The sequence below is a fragment of the Camelus dromedarius genome, chromosome 10 (genome assembly GCF_036321535.1).
Source record: "Camelus dromedarius isolate mCamDro1 chromosome 10, mCamDro1.pat, whole genome shotgun sequence".
Taxonomy (NCBI): Eukaryota; Metazoa; Chordata; class Mammalia; order Artiodactyla; family Camelidae; genus Camelus; species Camelus dromedarius.
The window spans coordinates 800,356-824,788 of record NC_087445.1 but is presented as its reverse complement, the minus strand read 5'-3'; the positions used below and the strand labels follow the sequence as shown (position 1 = coordinate 824,788).

The 24,433-nt window shown below is 50.9% G+C and overlaps 1 protein-coding gene across 3 annotated transcripts in view; it reads right to left on the bottom strand.

Moving 5' to 3' along the window:
• FGD3 (FYVE, RhoGEF and PH domain containing 3) overlaps positions 1–24,124 on the bottom strand; it is a 56,552-nt gene extending 32,428 nt beyond the window's left edge. For 2 of the 3 annotated variants that reach the window (XM_064490068.1, XM_064490070.1), the window contains exons 1-2: positions 9,176–9,325; positions 3,872–4,040 (exon numbers count right to left, since the gene is read on the bottom strand). The gene's annotated coding sequence lies outside the window, so the exon portion shown is untranslated. Of the gene's footprint in view, positions 1–3,871; positions 4,041–9,175; positions 9,326–24,062 lie in introns of those variants that run through there. The other variant, XM_064490069.1, reaches the window with a different exon arrangement.
• Between the last annotated feature and the right edge of the window lie 309 nt (positions 24,125–24,433).

The window sequence follows — 24,433 nt, the reverse complement described above, 5'->3', positions numbered from 1 at the left end:
AGCAATTCTGCAACGGTCTCCCGCACTCTTGCCTTCTAGTGCAATCCAATTTCTTCTGAGTGGACCTTTCTCGAAGTGACACCCAAACCAGTGCAGGGTGCGCATTTATCACTGGCCACTGCCACATTCTTAAAGAGCTTAATGCGGAGAAGTAGCAAGATTTCTAAACAGAAAACACACGCTTTGCTGCATTCTTCTCATAGCACAGGCGATAAACTCGTTTCCAGAAATGAGACATGACACAGTGGTAAAAATATGCCAAATGGAATGTAGGCCACACACTCAGCTTCCTACGTCTGGTGCCAGGTGGAGCCTGCTGCAGCCCCACCTCGGGGATTCCTGCTTCTGGTCAAGATGGAATAACAGAAACTGGAGTTACTCTCTCCTGAAAACAACCAAGTCATGGATAAAACATACGAAACAGCACCTTGAGGACACCCTACACCAGGCAGCAAAGCACAGTGCTTCTGAGAGGTGGGACCCAGGGAAGTGAGCCTTCTGTTGCCCCAGCTTCCTGCCCGGAGAGGGGACCCCAGGTAGATCCCTGAGTGAGGAGACGGAGCTGACAGTCCGGGGAGACCAAGGCAGCTGGAGGTCACAGGATGGACCACAGGACAGAGCTGCACACAGGGAGCGTGGATTGCTGAAGAGGGCCCTTGAGCGTGGCTTGATGCACGTGTGAGCAAACTCCAAGCCTGGAGAAAGAAGTATCTGAGGTCAGAGGAACCATCACCTGGTGTTCAGAGGGCAGGGAATACACGTGTTTCTATCAGCCAGACTGGAAACCCCAAGATCCACGGGCAGTTAGAGAGCTTGGAAGGTCTTGCCCTACAGTGAGCCCTGCTCAGGTCCCAGCTAACAAATGCTGATGAATTTTAACAAGAAAGCCCATTTGTGAACAAGCAACATAAGTGCATTCCCTAAACAGTACTCATGATCAATTATCGGAGCACAAACATATCCAGCATCCTGCGAGGTGAGATTTACAGGCGCTGTCATCCACCCAAAAATAATCAGACACAGAAGGCAGGCGTACACAACCCACAGTGAGGAGGAAGAGTCAGTGAGTTGAAACTCACTCACATCTGACACGGATGTTAGAATTAGCAGACAAGTTCACTAAGGCAGCAGCGGTACCCGTGTTATGTTAAAAAAAAGTCAGCAGATACATGGAAAATGTAAAAAGGTGTGCTGGACCAACTTCTAGAGATGAAAACCACAGAGTGTGAGATCAAGGCCCACTGGAAGGGACTGATGGCAGATTAGACTTTGTAGAAGAAAAACGAGCAAATCTGGGGAGGCAAAAGAAGCTATCTAAAGTGAAGGAGAGAAAGAGAGAATGAATTGTGAGATGCCTGAAAACTTTAAGCAACATAATAAATGGTTACACATAATATATGTGTAACCAGTGTGTGTGTGTGTGTGCATGTAATTGGAGTTCCCAAAAAGGGAGTGAGCTTGAAAAATATTTGGGAAAAATAATGACCAAAGGTTTTCCAGATTTGATGGAAACTATAAATCCACAGATCTACGAAGCTCAGTAAAGACCGAGCACAAGAAATGTTTATGTTTAAACACTTTCCACATAGAAAACTCCAGGCTTAGATGGTGAATTCTATCAAACATTTGAGAGAGAAATGATACAATTCCACACAAACCTTTTGGCCATGGAGGGAAACAAGAACCCTTTCCACAACATGGTTGAATCTGGAAATATTATGCTGAGGGAAAGAAGGCAGGCAAAAGAAAAGGTATCTGTTTGTTTCCCATTTACATAGAATTCTATGAAATGTTCACTCTCTGGTGCCAGAAAGCAGACGGGGTGTTGCTGGAAGGAGGGGTGGGCGTGCTGTGGGGGTTACAACGGAACACAAGGAAACCTTCAAGGGGTGACAGACATGCCCTTCATCTTGACAGTCGGTGACACTGTCACAGGTATGTATACATATGTTGTACCATCAAATTGTACATTTGAAACACATGCAGTGAATTGGATGTCGACTGTACCCCAGAGAAGGTGACACCTCTGAGTTGAGCAAACTTGTGAGTTGCTGATATTCACCGAGGGTCATTTGCCTTGTTACAGAAGGGACAATGACTCACACAGAGGACGGTGGTGAGGGGTGTGGCAGACCCAGAGCCTGGGGAGACTGCAGCAGCCTGGTGCCTGCCTGGGTGTCCCGTCAAGAGGAGGGAGTGGGCCCTTCCTCTGGAGGCCCATTAGACATGATCGTCTTATCTTCCAAGGGCTTTTGTGTGAGGGCAGCTGAACCACGCTCGGCCAGACTGGAAAGCCCAGGGCTCAACATAAAGACGTTCTCCAGGGAGTGGAGTATGTGGCCGAGGGAGGTCCTGGTTGCGGAACAGCTGAGACCACCCTCTGATCTGATCCAAGAAGCTGCGGGATCCAGCCCACGGCCTCACTTACCCTGGTCTCCCTGCTGCCTTTCCAAGACCAAAGTGAGTGCAGGGTAGGCCAGTCCGATTCCAGCCTCCCTTCCACACTGCTCAGAGGAGCGGGGGGAGGGCGGGAGGGATGGGGTGTGGGGGAAGACGCATGTGCAAGTGTGCCCACAATATACACACACACACACCTCCATAGTAGACCCGTGTGCACACAGATCACAAGCACACATACACAAATAAACATGCACACAGTTATACACACACACACACACACACACCTGCCATATGTCAGGAGCTGTGCAGAGTACTTTTGTACGGTTGCTCAGTCACCAAGATGGGTGACATTTTTTGTTTCAGACAAGGTTTCCAAGGCTGACGCTGCCATCCTAGCCTGGGGGGAACCAATACCCAGGACCCTGGAGCTGGGTCCACCGAACATATTGCTCTGAACCCCTTGGACTGAGCTCTGGGCTCATTCTGACTTGCCCAAGGCCAGGGATGTGTCACCACGCATGAGTCAAGGAGCATTTGTCAATTCTGTCTTCCCAGCCACTCAGCTCTCCTTTCAGAAGCCCTGAGCCCCCTGAGCTGAGTGAGCCCACCCCAGGTGGAACGCAGAACGCAGCCAGGGCCCCTGACACCCGACACTGCCACCACTCAGCATCCAAGGCCCCAAAGCTGGGCCTGGGGGAGGTGTGGGGGCTGGAGAAGCACAGAGGGATTAAACGTGCCCCACTCTCCAGGGCATGGTGGGCCACTTCAGCAGCTCCATCCTCAGCAGGCAGTGGATAGAGTAGCACGAAGGCTGTGGTCCCTGCCTGTCTCAAGCCTGAAAGCCCTGTAGACAAGCCACAAGTCTGCCCACCGCCCAGTCCACCTGCTGCCAGACGTCCCCACCTTGGAAGCAGTACAGGAGCCTCCACAAGCCACCACTATGCCATCATTTCGCTTGCTGCCTGTCACCTGGTACCTTGGAGGCCCCAAGTAGGCAGGGACCTCCACTGTCTTGTCACTGACATGGCCCGATGGCCCCTGCCGTGTGCCCCAGCACAGAAGAAGCCTTGGAAACAGTCCCAGCCCTAACTGGCGACAGTTCCCGAGAAACCCTGAGTGAGAGCCACCCGACTGCACCCCACCAGCCCCAGAATCAGGAGAGATGACACTGCTCGGTGGGGTTGCTCTTTGCCCCGCCATGTCTGGGTGGTTGGGTACAAACAGGAGGTCATCCGAACAATACGGGACGCACCGCGGGGTGATACCAGAAACCGCTGTATTGCACACACCCGCACGCAGGTCGCAGGCTGGGAGACGAGGCGGCAGGAAGCCACGAGGCTGCATCAGCAGTGACAGAGCTCTGGCTGCCCTGGCCATGCGGATGCAGCAATGGATGGCATGTCAGCGAAGCTGCCCCGTGCCCCGGAGCTGCCTTCACTCCAGCGCCAGGATCCAGAAGCACAATACTTGCCTTGGGGCCTCAGCCTGCGAAGCGCTCTGGCTGCAGCTGGTGTGGTCTGAGGTCTCCATCGTGTGTGCTGAGAACATGGAGATGGACACAGACACCATGGAGGGCCACATGCTTCAGAATTCGGTGGGAGTCAATGGGACCTCAGGGTGGGCTGGGACGCCAGGGCCAGCTGAGTGGGGAGAAAAGGAGACAGGTCAACACAGCACCGTCCCTGCTTGTTGGCATGCCCCGATCAGATGTTTCCCCAAACAGAGCACACCATCACTTTTAAAAATCACTGTTGCTTTTTTAAACCATATGAGTGATGGATCCTTTTTTAAGAAAACTTAGAAATTATGCAAAAAAAAAAACAAAAAAGGCAAGAGTTACCCATCAGCCCTAGCACTGGGATGCTGGTGAGTGGGCAGGGGTCTGCAGGCTGGGTGGCAGGGTGTGAGGTTGGGGGGGTCCTAATGCTCCTAGGTGTGCTGCAGCCTTTCTTAGAGACACCACATCTGTTTCAACACCAAATTCCAACACGAATTCCCTATGTCCTCAAGAACACATTCCTCCCCGAAGAACTGAAAGCAGAGACTCAGATGTTTGCACCCCCGTGTTCACAGCAGCATTACTCACAATGGCCAAAAGGTGGAACCATGCAAGCGGCCATCGGCAGATGAACACATACACAAAATGTGGCAAATATGTACAATGGAATATTATTCAGGCTTAAAGAGGAAGGAAATTCTGACACGTACTTCAACATGGATGAACCCTGAGGACATGCGGATTGAAACACCCTGGACACCAAAGGACAAGTATGATTCCACTTACAGGAGGTACCTAGAGTCAAATCATAGTGACACAAAGAATGGTGGGCGTCAGGGCTGAGGGACGGGAATGGGGAGGAAGGGGATGCAGAATGGGGAATGTTTAATGGAACGGATTTTCAGTTTCAAATGATCAAAAAGTTCTGGAGATGGCGTGGTGGTGATGGCACATAACAATGCGAATGTACTCAATGCCACTCAACTGTACACTGAAAAGTGGTTGAACTGGTAAATTTTATGTTATATATATTTTACCAGCAAAAAAAAGCTTAAAAAATGGGGGGGAATGCATTTCAGAAAGGTTCTCATCAGAAGTTCCATGAATTAGGGCCAAGATGACAGTGATTCAAAGCACCTAAAACTCCCTGCTGAGCACTCCTGTCTCCCTGGGCTTGACCCGGGCTTTTTCTCCACACACCTACAGGGAAGCGTTGAAGAGATGTGAGGTTGTGGCCAGGCCTGGCCTGGAGCCAGAGCTGCCCGTCCACCTCTCGCCCCAAGGCTGCTGCATCACCTCTCTGGACTGCTCACCCTGCCCCTCGGGAGACTTAGCACCCAAGCAGGGCTTTGCACAGACCCAGGAGTGGGTGGACTATGGCCCACACTCTGTGTGGCTCTGTCCCCTGCCTCCAGCTCATCTTAGGGTCCCTGCCTGACGAGGTGAGGTTCCGAGACAATTCATGGCTCAGCAGAGCATGGGTATTATTGTCAGAGGCTCAATTAATGATGGGGGAGAAAAATGCAGGATGATTTCCTGGTTAATTACATTCCTGAGACCACGGATGCCTCGCTGGGAGAGGAGAGGGCTGGAGCTCCCTGCCCACCCAGGAGGGTCAGCCAGCTCCAGCTCTGTATAGGCCCTACTTGGACCCCCCCACCTCCTTTGGCCCCAGGCCTTGGGCCCTCCTGCGTGCATCTGGGGAGGCAGCAGCACAGTGGGTCTGAGGCCTTGCATCCAAAGTGATCGGTTTCTACCACCAATTGGCTGGGCAACCAGAGATAAGGTCAGTTCCCTGGAACTTCAATTTCCTTGTCTGTAAAATTGACACAAGAGTCCTGCAAAGTTCCTTAAGGCCTGAGGCAATGACTCTACCCACAACTGGCCGTGTCATATGTTTTTAGTGCCCCTAACAGACAGACATGGCCAGGGCGCCTCACCAGGCTGACAGGCCGTTAGCATCACCTGAAGCTCCCAGGTCCCCTGTCACAGGGCCTACTCAGCTACAGTAGGAGTCTGTGAAATTACACAGTGAGTCCAGTAATGATGCTGTGTGCCCAATGCTGGATTGACAGAAACTCAGGAATAGCAAAATGGAAAAATGCTCAATATTGCTAATTATAAGAGAAATGCAAATCAAAACTTCAATGAGGTATCACCTCACACCAGTCAGAATCGCCATCATTCAAAAGTCCACAAATGATAAATGCTGGAGAGGGTGTGGAGAAAAGGGAATCCTCCTACACTGCTAGTAGGAATGCAGTTTGGTGCAGCCATTATGGAAAACATTACAGAGATTCCTCTCAAAAAACTGAAAATGGACCTACAGTATGATCTGGCAATCCCACTCCTGGGCATATATCCAGAGGGAACTCTAATTCGAAAAGGTATATGCACCCCAATGTTCACAGCAGCACTATATACAACAGCCAACACATGGAAACAACTCAATCGTCCATCAACAGAAGATAAAGCAGCTGTGGTATATTTATACAATGGAATACTACTCAGCCATAAAAAATAAAATAAAATAATGCCATTTGCAGCAACACGGATTGGCCTGGAGATCGTCACTCTAACTGAAGTAACCCAGAAAGAGAAAGAAAAATACCACGTGATATCATTCATATGTGGAATCTAAAGGGAAAAAAAAGACACGAATGAACTCATCTACAAAACAGAAACAGATTCACAGACATTCACAGACATAGTAAACACAAGCTTATGGGATTGGGAAGGGATAAATTGGGAGTTTGAGATTTGCAAATACTAACTACTATATACAAAATATATAAACAACCAGTTTCTTCTGTATAGCACAGAGAACTATATTTGATATCTTCTAGTAACCTATAATGAAAAAGAATTTGAAAACGAATATATGTATGTATGTATATGTATGACTTGGAACATTATGTTGTACATCAGAAATTGACACATTGTAACTGAGTATACTTCAATCAAATAAATAAATAAATAAATAAAAAGAGAACAAAAGGAAATGTTAAAAAAAAAAAGGTTATGGAAGGTCAAACCCTACTTCCTACAGTTCGTCATCAAGTTTGATAGCCCCACATTGTCTCATCTAACTGCGCAGTGACCTTATCAGGTTATTACAGAGCACCAGCAAGAGCTCTGTGTCCTGGGAAATGAGGGGCTCCGCAGAGCTGACTTGTAAGGTCAGTAACCATCCACCTCACTTGGGACCTACGTGACCAGTCATCACCACTACACTTGGGCTCAGACAGAGGGAACAGCACCCCAGGCAGAGGAAACAGAGTCTCAGACAGATGGAACCGTGTCCTAGACAGAGAGAACATCATCTCAGACAGAGAGAACAGAGTCTGAAGCAGAGACACCAGCACCCCAGACAAAGGGAACAGCATCAGATAGAGGGACGGGCACAAAGGCAAACAAGAGTGAGCCAGTCCATCTGAAGAGCTGGCAGTGTGCCCAGGCAGGTGAGCCCAGAGGGAGGGGATGGGACCTGAGGGTGGGAGGCAGGATGGATCTCACAGCCGTGGGCAGCCAGGGAGTCATGCAGGTGAGTGACATCCCATTGAGGTTTTGGTTTCATGTCTGTCCTACGGTCAGTTTACTCCTATGCTCACCCCTTTTCCCATGGAGCCTCAGTTTCCTCATCTGTCAGGGGAAGTTGTCAGAGCCCACCTCGGGAAGGTGGACAGGATGTGGCGAGGCAGGTCCCCCAGCACAGGACCAGTGACTCTTCCATGATCACTGAGTACAGGGACACCCCCAACCCCAGGCTCTCAAGGGGCTCAGGGCAGCAAGCCTCAGCCGTCCTCTGCCGCCTCACTCAGCACCTCAGCTCAGCTCTAACCTCGACAGACCAACTGTGGATCCAGGCCTCTGTGAATGCTGAGCACAAAGTCCTGTCCAGTTTGGGGGTGGGGGAGGACTGCACATTTGGAGGAGCTGGTTTTTGTGCAGAGACAGACAGCCGGAGGAGCGGAACCAGGGCCTCTGGCCTCCCGTAACCACCCAGCCAGGGACAAACCACTTCCTTCTCTTTGCACCCGGCCCCATCCGGCCCCAGGGCTCCTCGCCGATCAAGCTGTCAGGCTCCAAAGGTTTGGGTTTGGGCCCAGCTTGGTAGCTTGCAGGCCATGGTCTGGGGCAAGTCTTGGGCCTCAGTTTCTCTGTGGTTGTCAGTTTCCTCTCCTGCAAGGGTGAGGTCCCCCTGGGCTTCATCTGAGGACAGATCCAAGTAACAGCAGAGCTGCCCTGCGCACACCCAGCCCCCACCAGGCACTGCTCACCCTGGGATCCTGGCACTGCCTAGATCCTACTTCACAGACAGGAAAGCTAGATGGTCACCGCAGCTGCCCCAAGTCACAGAGCTGGGGGAGGGGCCGCAAGCCAAACATCCCAGTGGGCCATGAACATCACCCGGGCATCAGCCACCTGCTGTCCCCTTATAGGAGTTCCAGGAAACCCCAGGCCCATCTTTCTATCTTTCCAAGGGGACTCCACAGCACCTCCCAGACCCCAGGAAGCTATAAACAGGTTGACTGTCTGCAATCACGAGGACCCCCACACCGCAAACCCCAGAGGGTCCCAGGAGCCAAGCGCTCCAGGTACGGCAATGCCCCTTCTGTGCAATGGGCACAAACACGGTGTCATCACGGCTGTCCATGACCCTCCCCCACTCAGCAAGTCTCTCACAGGTGACCTGGCCACCACCCTACACCGTCCCGGCACAGTGTGGGGTTCTGAGCAGGCCCTAGTAGGCTCAGCCTTCCTCCCCAGGTAGCAGCGCCATAGACAGGCCCCGTCAATCAGGATCTAAAATGCAGGCGGAGAGGAATCTTCCACTGTGTGTAAAGGTCTAGCCCCTGAGGACCGAGTTTGGGACCACTCATCCCTCCTCTGTAAGCCCAGCCTGCTTGCGGGTCACCCTGAACCAACTCAGCCGCGGCCCCCGGTCCCTCCGACTTGGGTCCATCTTTGCCAGAGCCTAAGCCTCCACTGATGACACTCCACACTGCCCTGGCAGACTTCCTCACTTGCCGCTCAGTGATGCCCACAGGAACCTGACTTGTTACAAATCATGCCAGAGGCATCACAGGAAGACAAAGGGACACAAACAAGACACCGTTCGGCACCACCAACCGCCAAAGCAGCTTCCTGCCATAAAGACATCTGACCCCAAATGGCCCCTGCTCTGAACTTCCCCCGACCCCAAAAGTGTCCCTTATAGGACCCGACACAGGCTCTCAGGGCTGGCGAAGAAGACCGGGAGCCAGTGCCACTCACCTGCCTCCTGTGGGCACACACGCTTCTCTCCAGGACTGACTTCAGGCAGCAGCAAAACACAACTTCCTTTTGCTAGTTTTTGCAATACGGGTCACCCAACAACAGTGCATTTGCATTTCCGCACTATCACACAGTCAAGTTCACTGGCCCTCCCTCTGCTTTATTTGTGAAAATACAGCCCTAACCGGCTGGAATGCCATCTGAAGCCCAGACCACGCTTGCCCCACCGTGGCCTGCAGCGGTTAAAGTTTAACAGGTTGCTCTGGGTGAGCTGTTCTGGGCGTGGAGGCTGCAGCCACCCTGTCTATGCCTCCGTGGGTTTTTCTAAGCAGATCTCCGGGTGCCTGTCACTCAGACCCTCAGAGAGGGGGGCGTCCGGTGGGTTCAGTGCCTGGGCAGTGGAACTGGCCACAGACCATACAGGCAGTGGCCCCTGGCTCAGAGAAAGGGCCCAGGGGCCAGCAGAGGCTTCCAGGTCTTCTTGGATGAGAATGATGAAAATGGTCACAGACCATTGGGAAATTGAGACGTCCGCTGAAAATGGATTATTTCAAAGTGCTCCCAGGGATGAACCCGGTCCCCCTACTCCCTGAGGAGATCTGTCCCTCAAGGGCTTCCCCAGCCAGGTCCAGCCCCCACCCCCAACGCCAGCACCCACGGGGAGGGCTCTGTGACTTTTAGATAGAAAGTAAATCCGTAAAGATAACAGTGTTCCTACAAGGTTTAGATCACGAATTCGGACCCAGTTTAAATAATGGATTCTTCATCCAGCCTTACATGGTTTTTAAACAACAAAGTGATTTCTCTGGGCCTTGGTTTCCTTGGTGTTGCATGGGGCTCACTATAAGCCCCCCTCGGGGGCAGCACGTCACACACAGGGACCTTGTGGATGAAATGAATGAAATCATCAAAGGGGCCGGTTAATGAGATAATTTCTCCAGCCCCCACTGACCTCCCTTGGCAGAGCACACAGCCATGTTTCTCCACAAGTTCCCAAGTGACGCCCACACCACCTGGAGAAGTGACTTGTTCTCGCCCTCAGTTCTTCCAAATATTTACCAGTTGTTTGGGAGATTTGCCATCTACTTTCGCCTCTAGATAATCTTCCTTTCAACCCAAGATTTGAAGAATTCTACAGCTAAGACGGTGATGAGTTCTTGCTCACCTCCGTGATTAATTGCACTGACAGCCACCACGTGTCAAACCCTAGGGGTGCGGCCACCCTGGACCCAGGCCCAGCTCTGGGACACACAGGTGTTTCTCCCTCCGGGAATTTGAAGACCAAGCTGAGGATGAGTTCCATCTGGCCTCCAGCCATCACTGAGGACTCAGAGCAGCCCAGCCAGCAAGTGACAGGGACAGAGTGGTCTCTGTCTCACATCTTGGCTCACAGGCTGTGAGACCTCCAGATGTCACCAAACCTTTAGGAGCCCCAAATCTTCCCATAAAATGGAGATGATATAGGATGCGTGGTTGGATTTTTTGTGAGGAACGAGAGCTTGGCCTGTGGCAGACTGACCATCTGAAAGCTTCCAGCCCAAGCTGGGAAGGACAGTGCCTGCCACCATCTCCCAGAACAGCCCCTCCCCTTGCTGACATCCCAAAGCCAGGAGACCAGCAGAGGGACCCCATCAGGACCTGGAACCCTAGCCCAGACCCCCGCTATACAAAAATGGCCTAAGAAGGCAGAGATGAACACTGATAGCACAGTGAGAGGTCATGGGGTGGGGGATTCATGGTTGGAAAGCAGAATTGGGGTCAAGTGCCCTCTCATCCTGAGAGGAGAGGTCTCCAGTGGGAGGTGACACCATCCAACAAGAAACATGCCTGTGGCAGCCAGCCACCAAGTTGGCTCCTGGTGATCCCACTCTTCTGCAGCCCTGCCCCCTTTGAATAGGGCTGACCCAGTAACGCAGCCAACAGGACACTGCAAAAATATTGAGGGTGACTTCTGGGGCCAGGTTACCCACCACATGGCAGGTTCTGCCTTCATATTCTGGGTCACTTGCTTGCAGGGAGCCAGCCGCCATGTCCTGAAGATGCTCGAGCAGCTCTGAGGAGAGCCCCGTGTGGGGAGGAGCTGGGCCCCCAGCCCACAGCCGGCACCAACCTGCCGGGAGGGAGCGAATCACTTGGACATGAACCCTTTGCCTTAGTCAGGTCTTTGGGTGAGACTGCAGCCCTGGCTAACATCTGAGATCCCAAGCCAGAGATAAACAGCCCAAGTTCCTGACCCACCAAAACTAACCGAGTTGGTAAGTGTTTACTGTCATTTTAAGCCACTAAGTTTTGGGCAATTCATTATGCAGTGATAAAATATGGTCATCAGGAAATGCACAAAGGGTAACCTAAGGTCGGGGGCGGGGGGCACCAGCCCTCAGTGGAGAGGTGTCAACAGGGAATTAGCGGCACACATTCCTATTTCTCTATCCAACTATTTCATCAGTGACCTCAGCCCTGAAGGTACTATTCACTCTTGATGGCCCTGAATAACTTCATGAGTCAAAGGCTATTCAGAGGAAGGCCAAGTGCCTTCCAGCCGTCATCCCCCTGCCCACCCGTCCTCCAAGAGGGCTGCTCAGTCCTCCCCCAAGCGGCTCGATGCCCAGAGGGCAGCACTGATTGGGAGGGCTCCCCCCAGAGTCCCTGCTCTGCCCATGAGACCCCCCCAGCACCACCTACCAGGACATCTGACAATGACATAGGGGAGGCACACCTAAGGAAAGAACCCCGACAGCCATCATCAAAAGGGACCTGTGTGGGACCAAATACTGGAGAGAACACGTGAACAGAGCTTTTTCTGCCAGCAGGAATGTCCACTCCTTTTACTCAGGAAGTGATCCAAAAGGAGAGAGCCCCAGGTCGGCCAAGAGAAGCTGGTGCAAGGATGTTAAATGGCGCAGAACCCCACATCCCCAGGAGAGGCTGCTGCCTGGGGCTCGGCCCTCACAGAGGAGGGTACGGGGCAGTCTCTTGGACTAAGAGACAGGCCAGCGAGGAACCCAGGGAAGTCTTGGTGTCATCTGATTCCTTTCGCGTTATGATTCCCACTCATCTTGTGCGAAAGTCATTGGATTTAAGCTACCTTAAATAAGACGGAGTCTCAGTGACCAATGTGAACTTCGCTACTAGTTGCTGTGAGATGTTCGACATAGGACTGCGAGTGTTTGAGTGTAACATACTAGGACTGTCAATACAGATCAGGCACTTGTTTGGTGACACCCTCAGAAAGACTGCGGGAACAGAAGGGGTGACTGATAGAGACAAGACCCCCTGGAGTGTCACCCGTGCACTTTACCAGCTGACTGCTTATGAAGAGATCACTGAGCCCAGCAACTTGAAGGCTCTTTGCTGGAGGACCTGACCCCATGCTGCTGAGAGATGTTCCAGGCCAGCCTGCGGAGGCTCTGTCAAAGGAGAGGCGACCAGAGTCTACTGCTGGTTGAGACACGTCCTCCCAGACTCCTCCCCTTTCCTATTTTCCCCCTATTTGGACTGACCTGTGCTATGTAACACTGTATGCGATAAACAGTGATTTGTGAATTGAATGTTGGCTGTGTTTCGTGTTATCTCCGATCCTGTGATTTTTTACCTGCCTCACCACTGCGCCCTTTGACAAAACAGGTCTGCACGGAAAGCAATGGAAAGAGAGAAGAAAGATGCCCCAAGTGGTGAAGTCCGGGCTTGATGGAGTCTCTCTACACGTTAGTTTGTCTCTCTGTACATCTGTACATTTGCTTCCTGCCTGAACTCCCTGGTTCACTCCGAGTGTGTCCAGCACCTGCAGTGTCCCAGCTCAAGAGACACAGAGATCGGCCAAAATGAGTATTTTTATAGTACAAAATATTAAATATAAGATGGCCACACAGGGTTGTTTTTTTCTCTGCATTTCTTTGAGCTGGAGGAGTATGGGACTGTACCACCTCCACTTTCTTCTGGACTGTGAAGGGACCACATCTTATCACTCCCGACCTCCCCTGCTGCCTGGTGGGCCATGTTGCCACCCCTGGGCAATGGGAGTGACATGTTCCCTCCAGGCTTGGCCCCTCAAAAAATGCCTGTGCAATCTTCCAGCTCCCTCCTCAACATCTGCCAGGAAAACGCATGGAAGTCAGGCCAGGAGCCACCAGGTGGAGGGGACTAGGCCCCACACTGTTGATGAGCCAAGCTGGATCTGTGTCTCCCAGAACCCCTTCCCTGGGAACCCGAGTTAGGGCTGGTCACAGGGGAAATTTGCACTGAAACTGAAGCGGCACCTTCCTTTCTGAAGGTCGTTGTGATTAGATGGGAAAGACCCAAACAGGAGTGCTGGCAGGTTCCAGCTCATCACCATTCCTCTGGGCTTGCTGTCCAATCCACATCTCTCCCAAAACCACCACCATCATCCCAGGCCCAGCCTCAGAAGCAGAGCCACAGCCTTCTGTGAGCATCTCCAGCAGTCCTCTGTCATGGTCCCGGTCTCCTGGTAGGCGTGCCAGGGGACCCTGCCTTCCCCGCTGGTATTTACTAAGCACATGCCTGAGCCAGGCCCTGCCTGGCCTGGATCTGCGGGGTAACTTGACACCCACTGGCCCACCACAAATGCTGCACAGAATCAGGGTACATCCTCTGGTCATGGAGCGGTGTCCCTAGCAGTGGCCGTCTGATGGCCCCAGAACGTGCAGAATCAGGAGTGCGGCCAGGCCACAACGAGGTTCTTCTGCAGACATGGAGGCTAGGGGACAGCAAAAGTACTTAGCTCTGGGCGGAAGTCACCTCTCACCTGTACTGTGTGCAGCACTGAGCTCTGAGATTGTTACTGGTGACACCCTCGAGATTCTGAAGATGTTTAAGACACTTTCCCACGGGGACAAACTCAGATTTTACTTATAGGCGCCAGCGATGGAAAAGTCCCTGCTGTAAAAGGGGGTGTCGAACCCACCCCCATACGTTTTAAGTGGTGCTCAGAGAGCTCATCGGATCCTCTGGCCCTGGCAGGGTAGGAAAACGGAGGCTTCAGTTTCCCTGTGAGCAGGAAGTGACAGGGCTTGGGGTAGCCCCATCTTCTTGCCTGAGCTACCCCATCTCTGGCTCTCCTGCAGCAGGTGCCAGCATCCTCTCCCAGGGCACTCTGTGAGCCATCAGGTGGACGTTCTGGACCACAGGCACAGGCAATCGCTGCTTCAGTGCAGGGCAGCTTGGGAGACACACAGAGCCACTGCTTTCCTGGATCCTCCGAGTGCTGTCAGCCCCACTGCTCTCCCAATCAGGGTCCCTCAGCACAGCAGAGCCCCTGCCCCCACGCACCCCTCTCACGGCCCCCTCTGTGGCCTTGGGGATCAGGGAAGAACCGCACGGCCAACACCACCCGAGCACCCCTGATGGGGCACCCCTGCACCAACACAATGACCCAGCACAGGCATCAGCCAAGCCTCCTAGTGGGGCCAGGCAGCGGGCAGCCCCACTGCACAGCAGCACTGAGCCAAGAGAGTGACCTGCAAAGTGGTCCTGACCAAAGGGACAAGCTACCATTGTTCCAGGGCCTTTAGAAATGTTGGTCAGGACACTGAAAAGTCTCTCCCTGTTGCATTAATAGAGAGAGATGAAAAATGGTAAAAACAAATGCTTATTCAACACTGTGACTTAAGACATTAGAAACATTAAGAATTAAGGTGTTATGGCGGGGGGAGGGGGTGGAAAGGGATACATTGGGAGTTCGAGATTTGCAGATACTAACTATTATATATAAAATAGATAAACAAGTTTCTACTGCATAGCACAGGGAACTATATTCAATATCTTGTAGGAACCTATAATGAAAAAGAACATGAAAATGAATATATGTATGTCTATGTATGACTGACCTATTATGCTGTACACCAGAAATGGACACAACAGTGTAAATTGACTATACGTCAATAAAAAAAAAAAGAATTAAGGTGCTTTATTTCTTTGTGTAAAAACTTATACAAAAAGAATCTAATTCTCTCTTCTATCTTTTAGTAGAATTCTGGGCACACATAACATTAAAGTCCAATATACTACATATAATACGGTAGCCCAGACTGGATGCTGGTGACTGTAGTTTATGGTATTCTGCCAATGCCAATTTCTTGACCAATGGAGCCTGGTTGTGTAGACGCCCACACTGCGGCAAGCTGGTTGAAGGGTTTACAGGAACTCGTATTATCTTTGCAGCTTGTCGGTACACCTAAAATTATTCCATAATGAAAGGATTGTAAGTTCAGTACTGAATATTTTAATGAGATGGAACCATCCTGTTGTGGGGCCATGAGCGAGTTAGCTTTCTCTCAAGATCTTGCGTCTTACGGCATTTCACATTCTAAACAACTTCCTGGCTCATGCGTCAGTCAGTGAGGCAGCATGAGGAACAAAAGGGTGATGAAAACAACTACCAGATGTAAAGCAGCTTGGTTGATGTTTGTCTGATTTATATATGTGGATTTAGATGAGTTAATTTGACTTTATTGCAAAAATTTGGTTTTATTGCAAAATGGCTTTGTTTTAAAAAAAAATTTTTTTTAAGACTCAGATGGCTGATCTGCCATCAGATGAGTCACCCTCCACCATTTAGTCTGGTGAGGGTGTCAGGTGGGTGAGTGGAGCTGTGGAATGATCCAGAAACCAATAACTCTGGGCAAAGGTCAGGAATGGGTAATTCACAGAAAAGGAAATGTCAGTGGCTCTTAATCAGAAGGGCCCCCCCTTACCTGTAATGAGAGGACCACAGATTACAACCACACTGAGATAACTTCTCTCCTGGCAGACTGGCAAAGAATGGGGGCAGTGGGGAGGTGAGGCCCCTGCCACGTAGTGAGTGGGAGGGGGAAAGGGCACGTTTGCCCTTTGGCCCAGCATTCACCTCTCTGGAAATCAGCTCTGTACAGATACACAGCAACAGCGTGCCAGGTGGTTCCCTGCATCAGGGTTGTTAAGAGCAAGACTGAAAACAACCAAGATCCACCTAGGGGGCACTTGTGGACAAACCACATGGCCACCTGCTAACTGCCGAACGCAGTTTACACACTGGAGGGATCTGGCAAAGCCTCCTCAAAGGATGATGCAGCCGGTCACTAAAATGGGATGATGACAGCCTGGGTGACACAATAGGAAGTACCTGCCCACAAAATGTTCCAGCCATGAGCGAGCTCTGAAAGGTTTATTTTTTTTTAATGGTTCTGAGAAAAAAACATCTGCCTAAATGTAAAGAGAATGTGCAAATATGGGAAAATATTGTTCCTTAACGAATCAATTCTTTTTTTTTTCTTGGTGAATCAATTCTTACAAATTTTCTGTGCATCTGAAAATGCTTAAAAACAGTTTAAAATGATTATCTATAGAGAAGAAGAGGAAGGAAAGGGGTGAATGGAGACAGGGGTGGGAGTGAGAATTCTCTTGTATCTTTTTGATTTTTTAGCCATAAAACCATATTATCTATTTTTTTTAATTGAGTCATTTTATAAGACTAAGATAATAGTGAAAACAAACAAAAAAATTCTGCTTCCTCTCACGGCTTGTCTTCATGACAAAGCACAGAGCCACATCTGTGAGACAGCACTGCACAGGCACAGTGGACACAGGGGAGGATGAGGACAGGAGGGAACATGGGGAAGTAGGTGGAGCCCTAGGGAGCAATGCTAGAGAGACAGGAAGGCCTGGAATGGGACAGAGTGGTGGATGGGGTGCACCCCTCCCTCCGTTCCCCTGCCCCATTGTGGAAGGCAGTCTGGAGCCTTGACCTAAGCAATGATGACAATACACAGCTCACACCCCCTCCCACCCAGCCATGCCCCCTCCAGGTGTCAATTCTTCACGCTCACACAGGTGAGCAAGGACATTCAACACAGTCAACACATATTTGCAATGGGGGAAAACTGGAGACGTTCCGGGTGTCTGACAACAGAGAGACAGTTCAACAGATTACCACAGCACAGGACTTAACTACAAAAGGTAAAATAATTTAATTTATTAAGCACAATAACGCTATAATAATAAGATTAAATTAAGTTAAAAAAATCAATATAGTATGGTATTAGCATAGGGATAGGGCAACAGATCGATGGAACAGAACAGAGTCCAGAAATGGACTCACATTCACATAGTTGACTTTCAGTAAAGGTGCCAATACTCATCAATGGGGAAGGAAATCCTTCTCAACAAGCTGGAATGAGTGGATACCTATATGGAAAATGAACGTTGACCCACCACTCATACCACACACACAAACAACTGGAAATGAATCACCGTCTTAACTGTGAGCTCTAAAATTATAAAGCTTCTGAAAACACATAGGTGAAAACATTCATGAACTCAAGGTAGGCAAAGATTTCTTAGACTATACAAGACACTAGCCATAAAAGAAAAACTTGATAAACTGACTTTTACCAACATGAAAAACCTCATTAAAGGCTCAAATAAGAAAATAAAAAGGCAAGACACAGACTGAAAGAAAATATTTGTAATACATCTCTCTGACAAAGGACTTGTGTCTAGAATACATAAAGAATGCCTACAAATCAATAAGAAAACAGATCAATGATCTAATAAACAATCTGAGGAAAAGGTTAGACTAAGCACTTGACTAAGAAAAGTTTATCGAAATAGACAGTGAGCACACGGGAAGGCGCTCAGCATCACCTGCCATCAGGGAAATGGAAATTAAATTCACAGTGAGATATCACCTTGCCCCACTAGAATGGGTACAGTAAAAAAAGCTGATAATGCTAAGTGTTGACGAGGATGCCAAGCAAACAAAACTCTCACACAGTGCTGGTGGAAGCACAAAATTGGAAAACTGCTTTGGAAAACTGCTTGGCATTTTTCTCATGAAGGTAAACATGCACTTGTCCTGTGAGCCAACAATTCCACTCCTGGGGAGGGAGGGTCTACCCAAGAGAAAAGAAAACACCTGTCCACACAAAGACCTGGTCACAAATGTCTGTAGCAGTCCTATTCACAATTCAAAACTGGAAATAACCTAATTGTCCACCAGCTGGAGAATGAACAAGCAAAGTGTGGTATAGCCATACTATGGACTAAAAAGGAATGAATTACTGAGATACCAACGATAAAAAATGCATCTGCAAAGAAGCCAGGCACAAAAGGCTACTTTAGATGAAGTTCAAGGAAAAGCAGAACTAGTCTGTGAAGTTGAAGCAGTGGTAATCTCTGGGGCTTTGGGGTGGGACCGTGGCTGTTAGTTGGCTACTATAGAAAACAGTATGGAGGTTCCTCAAAAAATGAAAAATAGAACCACCACACAGTCCAGCAATTCCATTTCTGGATATGTTTCCGAAGAACACAAAAACATTACATTGAACACTCCTATGTTCGTTGTAACATTACTTACAATAGCCAAGACATGGAAGCAACCTAAGTGTCTATTGACAGACGACTGGATAAAGATGTGGTATGCATGTACAGTGGAATACTACTCAGCCATAAAAAAGATGACATCTTGACACTTTTGAACATGGTTGGACTTTGAGGGCATTATGCGAAGTGAAATAAGTTGAACAGAGAAAAACGCTGGCACAAGTGGGCCCTGTGCTCGAGCCTCTGCCATTCACTGGTCACATGGGCCACACATGCACCGGGCACTGGGGACACCCATCAGACCCAAGGATGGGACGGAGTATCCAGTGCTGTCATTCTCCTTTCCACGAGGCTGGCAAGAGCCACGGAAATGCCGAACTAGCCAGGGCGGGAGGCTGGGGTGAGAATCTAAGGGACTTTGGAATGGGGGCAAGCTTGTTAGATTTCAGGTCCCAAGACAAACCTTAATGATTATTCCACAGATCAGTAGACAAGACCCAGAAAAGGAAAGGGGAAATCTTTTTAGACTCACACAAACCCTGCCATCTCTGGGTGGTGAGCTTCTGGGAAGTTTCACTTTCCTCTCAATGCTTCTCGGTAATATCTAAATTTCTACAAAGAACATTTATTATATTTGCAATCGGAAGAAAAGCCAACTTATTTAAAAATAAGAAAATAAAAGCTTCTTCATTGCTCATTTGAGATGCCAAAGCTCCAGCAATTGCACAGTCAGAGCCAGCTGTCTCCACATCTGTTTACGTATGGAAATTTTAATTTCTACTTAGCTGTCCTAAAACTCGCTGAGGAAAACTGTGGTTAAGAAACCCAAAAAGAAGGGACTCTGAGTGGAATTTTGCCTTCTGAAAACGTGCTTTTGCGAAAAAGTTTCTAGATTGCTTGAAACTGAGACTGCGTTTTCTTCAAAGACAGAAAAATATTTCCTAAACTTGGCCACTGCCTTGAAATTCACCCCGCATCACCATTGTCGGGCAGCTAGGAGGGCGAACCCTGGGGCTCACGAGGCCACATCCTGGCCAGGTGACAGTGGGAGAGCCCCTTCACCCCAAAACCAGGCCATGGGGACTCCCTAGGAAAACGCACATCAAATGCCAAGGTGTGAGCAGTGAGGGGCTGATTAATCGTCATTTGCTTTATTTTCTTATTTAAAAAAAAAAAAGAATCACTCTATAAAAACATTTGACATTGGCATTGCACTGGAGAAGCAATTGCGGCCTCAAACCCTCAGATGAAGTGGCATTTAAGAGCTTTCCAGACAGCAGGATAATTACAGAGAGGCCCTGGCATGGGCTGCAGTGACATTCAAGCCTGAAATGGAAGCAACCTCTTATCTCTAACAAAGAGCTCTGATGAGCTACACTGAAAGGAAAGTGCTGTGTCTGGAGCTGTTTTTAACCCTGTAAGAAAAAAAAATCACTGTGGAAATAGAGGGATGTACGAAGGAGTAAGGCAGTAAGGGTGGCCTCGCCCCACCCTTCAGGTCCAGGTGCCTGGATTCAGGGCAATGCCAGCAGCACAGAGCCCGGCTGAGCCCAGAGAGATTCGGGGTTGCCCCTGCACATGCTCGATCCACCCACATGGCATTTGCCCAGTCACCTAGACCCTTCCTTTCCTACTGGGATCCTCAGTCTCAACTCCTGATTAACCAAAGGCAATTCAGAACTCAACCAGTCTGCTGATTGAGAGCGCTGCCTTTCAGGGCGCTGCTGCACTGGGCGCTCTGGGAGAAGATGGCTGGAGGGAACTGGAATCTCTCACAGCAGCACTGTCCCCGTGAGAAAGGAGGGAGGGGAGGGGCGGGAGGGAAGAGAGGGGTGAGGGAAAGGGGAGGGGAAGGGGAGAGGGGCCTAAGTGTCCCTTAGCAGGGTTCTAAAGCCAAGGACCGTCTCAGGAAGCAATAACAGGATGGGAGTGTCCACCCACCCCTGCAATTAATTATTTCTTAAGCAGGATAGTTTATTTTGCAGACAAAATTTTTTGGAACTTGGTTTAAGACCAAGGATCATGAGATCAGATGACAGATACCCCCTTTGCCACAGAAGATCTTAGACTCCGACCACACCTGCCCCAGATCCCATACATGTGGGGGATGGGGAGGGAAGACCTTCTCTGCAGCCGCTCCTGGCATCAGCAAGGCCACCGTCCCAACAGTTTCCTGCAGACACTCCCTGCACACGTTGCACACGCACAGGTGGACTCAGGCCAGGCCCCGCCCACACCAGATTCCCTGACCAATCCCCTGAGACAAGGAAACAGCCACACTCTCTTGGACCCAGTCTTTGGAGAAGCAGCACAGGCTGCCAGAAAGTCACAGCCTACCGACCAGGGGGGCCCCAAGCGTATATCTCGGAGGCCAGCGGTTTTATCCAATTTGCAGCCACGATGAGGGACCATTTAGGCACAATGTTTTAAGGACTAAGAGCACGGGAGTAGACAGATATAATCCCACATCTGCAAGGGATGGCAGTTTAGGATGTTTTAAGTTCGGCATAAGAGCCATTCAGCAAAAACTTCCAGCCTCATCCAGCTTGGTCCATGTGGAATATTCTGAGATGCAAAACTGTGTACCAGGAAAAGACAGGCCTTCCTCATTTATCCGTTCAAGCATCTGTCACTAGTAACTTTTTATTTTAAAAGCCCCAGGTGGACCTCTAGAAAGTCAGTTGGCATTCCCCCTAAATGCACTAGACATGGCCTTAGGGCATAGCCCTCACCTCCCAGCCAGGCGGGGTGGGCGGGGCTTCGTCCACCCCCATGCTGTCCCCTCTCCCTTGCTTCTGGAAGGGACAGGGGACAAAGAGCTGGGATGGAGAGCCGGGAGGGTGGTCATTTAGGGACGCCCACTTCTCAGACCCCCTCTGAGTGGGCTCCCTAGGTCTGTTTCTGGGGTCCTTCTTTAGACTGAGGGTCACGAGGTGATCAGAAGCTCTGGTAGTTCATAAGGGTCTGATGTGGAAGTGGGGAGGGGACTCAGGCTAAACTAACCAACACTGAACACACGGGTATAGAGCCCTCCCCTGTCCTGCCGGGCTCTCTCCTCTCAGAAGGGGGGGCCCGTCATAGGGTTTCACCAACCCCCACCCCCGCCCAAGTTCTTTCTGGCAAATACGACCAGCTCTTAGGTCGTATGCACCTGCTTCTCTTGATCCTGCATACTTTAGGCTCAACCAAATCTTTTCTGGAACAAGATAGGAAGGAAAGAAGGGAGAAAGGGAGGGAGGGAGAGGACAGACAAGGAGGGAGGTCGGCTAGCTGGTTATCGGTTGGGGGGTGGCTGGCTGGTCAGTTAGTCGAACCCTAACAAGGACTCTGCCTGTGGCCCTGGGGCAGCAGATGCTGGGAGCCTCTCAGGGAGCGTGGTGGGAGGACAAGTCAACGACATCCCTGGGCAGCACACGCAGGGCTGGGGGCAGCAGTGCATACACGGGGCAGGTGCTGGCTCAGAAGGGATGGCTTCTTGGCTCTTCCCGGGCAGACTGCTGCAAACACTGGCACCTCGCCCCTTGTTGGACACGGCTGGCCCATGCAGACACCTGCGGGTCAAAATCCAATGCCTGGTGGCCCCTGGTGGGCTGGGAATGCGAGGCTGTGGCCACACTCCAAAACTGCCAGTTCCCAAGGGCTCCCCACGCAGCCTGAAGGCTCTGGGGACCCCCTCCTCCGGGTGTCCTGGGGAAGGTGGATGCCCTAATGCTGGCCTGAGGCTGCAGAACTGAGGCAGAACTGACACCCGAGAGCTTGGGCTGGGTGTGCCCTCAGCCCAGGCAGGTGCTTCAGGCAGACAGCCTGCACCCACCACAGACTGCACCCCTCGGGTCCTTTCACACATAGTGAGCCCCACTGGACGGCTGAGAAGGCTGATGCCCTGGCCCAAGGTCATGCGGTGGGGGTAGCACCATCATCCCCCAGCCGAGTGTGCCCTCCCACCAGTGTGACAGGCAGACGTGTCCTGCTCTGAACCCCCCGGCCTGTGTGAGCTGGTCAGTTCCCGGTGCCTAGAGCAGCGCCAGGCTGAGGTCACCCACCAAGTGAGCCACTAAGGGCCTGAGGACAAGCTGTCAAAACCCTGAGAAGTACAGATGAGGAAACTGAGGCCCCAGCCCAGAAGGCGGTCTCTCTGCCAGCAGGATCCAGCCTAGCCCCTAACAGGTGAGCAAGGCTGGGACCCTCACCTACACAGAGCAGGCCCTGCATCCAAAGCTGCGTTGACCAACTGGCCCAACACAGGGACCTGGAAGGAAAAACCACACCTGCCGAGACATGTTTAACTTTTCTGCACAACAGAACCTCCTGCGAACAACCTGTCTGGGGCTGGGCTGCCGTTTCAACAGTGTAACATGCACAGACACCACACACATACTCATTCCTCTCACTTAAAGCCGTCTTAGACCGCGACGCTACCTTCCGCAGCCACCCAAGGAGTCCACAGTGACAGCTAAGATGCTCTCACTATCTTGGTTCCCAGACGAACAGTGGGGAAACTCGCCGCCAAAAAGCCAGGGACAGCCTGGCGTCACCAAGGACCCGGGAATGAGCCTTTACAGCCTCTTTACAGAAAAAGACCCCTCGCCCACATTCATCTGAAGGGCTGGTTTTCCTAATGAAAAAGAAAGTAAGTAAGAAAGAGAGAGAAAGGAATTTTTTAAAAGATAATCCTGGAACCTTAAGTGCATGTTACTAAGGGACAGAAGCCAATCTGAAAAGGCTACATTCTGTAGAATTCCAAACGTATGACATTCTGGAAAAACTGCTGGTGTTCCGGACTTGCCAGGGGTTAAGGGAGGAGAGATGAGTAAGTGGACCACAGAGGGTTTTAGGACAGTGAAACCACTCTGCACCATGCTATAAAGGGGGATGCGTGCTGGGGTACATTTGTCCAAAACCACAGAACCTACAGTACTGAGAGTGAGCCCTAATGTAAACTGCGGACCCTGGGTGATTACGACGTGTCCATGCAGGTCCATGCGTTGTGACAGATACGCCACTCTGCTGGGGGATGTTGCTAATCCAGAAAGGGAAGCAGAGGACCAGGGCGGGGGAGGGGTGTATGAAATATCTCTGTACCTTCCCCTCAATTTTGCTGTGAACCCAAAATTGCTCTTAAAAAATAGTCTATTTTTTCCAAAAGACAGTCCTGACATCTGAAATGGGGTCCCCGTTATCATGGCAACCTCAGGCAATGTCTTTCTGAAGTATGCACTCTATTCCCCTCCCATCCATTTAAAAAGAACTGAGAAGAGTCGGGTGAGGGTGAAGGAAGTCTAGAAATAAGGCAGGTCCTGTCACAGCGTTCAGCATCCTAGATTTGTTCAAAAAATATTCTGGGCAATTCTGTTCAGGAGCCGGGGCCCCTCAGCAAAGCCATGGCAGGTTGTTAGCCTAGACCCGGGTGTGCTGTGACGCAGGGGGACCCCGCCTCAAGTCGCACAGTGTGATGGCCACACACCATCCCCCAGGCCCACCACCCTGGAGAATAAGCAGCCCCCAAGGAACCCAGGATTTCAACCACCTGAAAAGAGGAAAGAGTTCCCCTTTTCAGACACCAGTTACTCACCGCCTTCCCTTGGGGAGGAAAACCATGAAACAGGCAAACAAGCAGAGCCGGGGGTTCCCCATCGGCCACTCCTGCCTGGGACAGCTTGCTGGAGGAGACCCCAAGCAGGTCCCCAAGGAGCAGGACCCCGCCCCCGGCTCCGGAGCTGGGGCCGGGCAGGACCCCTCCCACCAGGCCCGGGGTGAGGCCCGCAGGGACCCCACGAGCTCGGGGCTGCTGGTCTGGCGTGGCCCTGCCTCCTTCTGGCCCTCAAGGGGCCCCGGTGGCACCCACAGGCAGCCCCTTTTCTTCTCTGTCTCGCAGCTGCAGGGAGACACTGAGCCCTGACAAAGCCCGCCTGCTCCTCCAGAGCCAGCAGGAGGGGCGAGGGG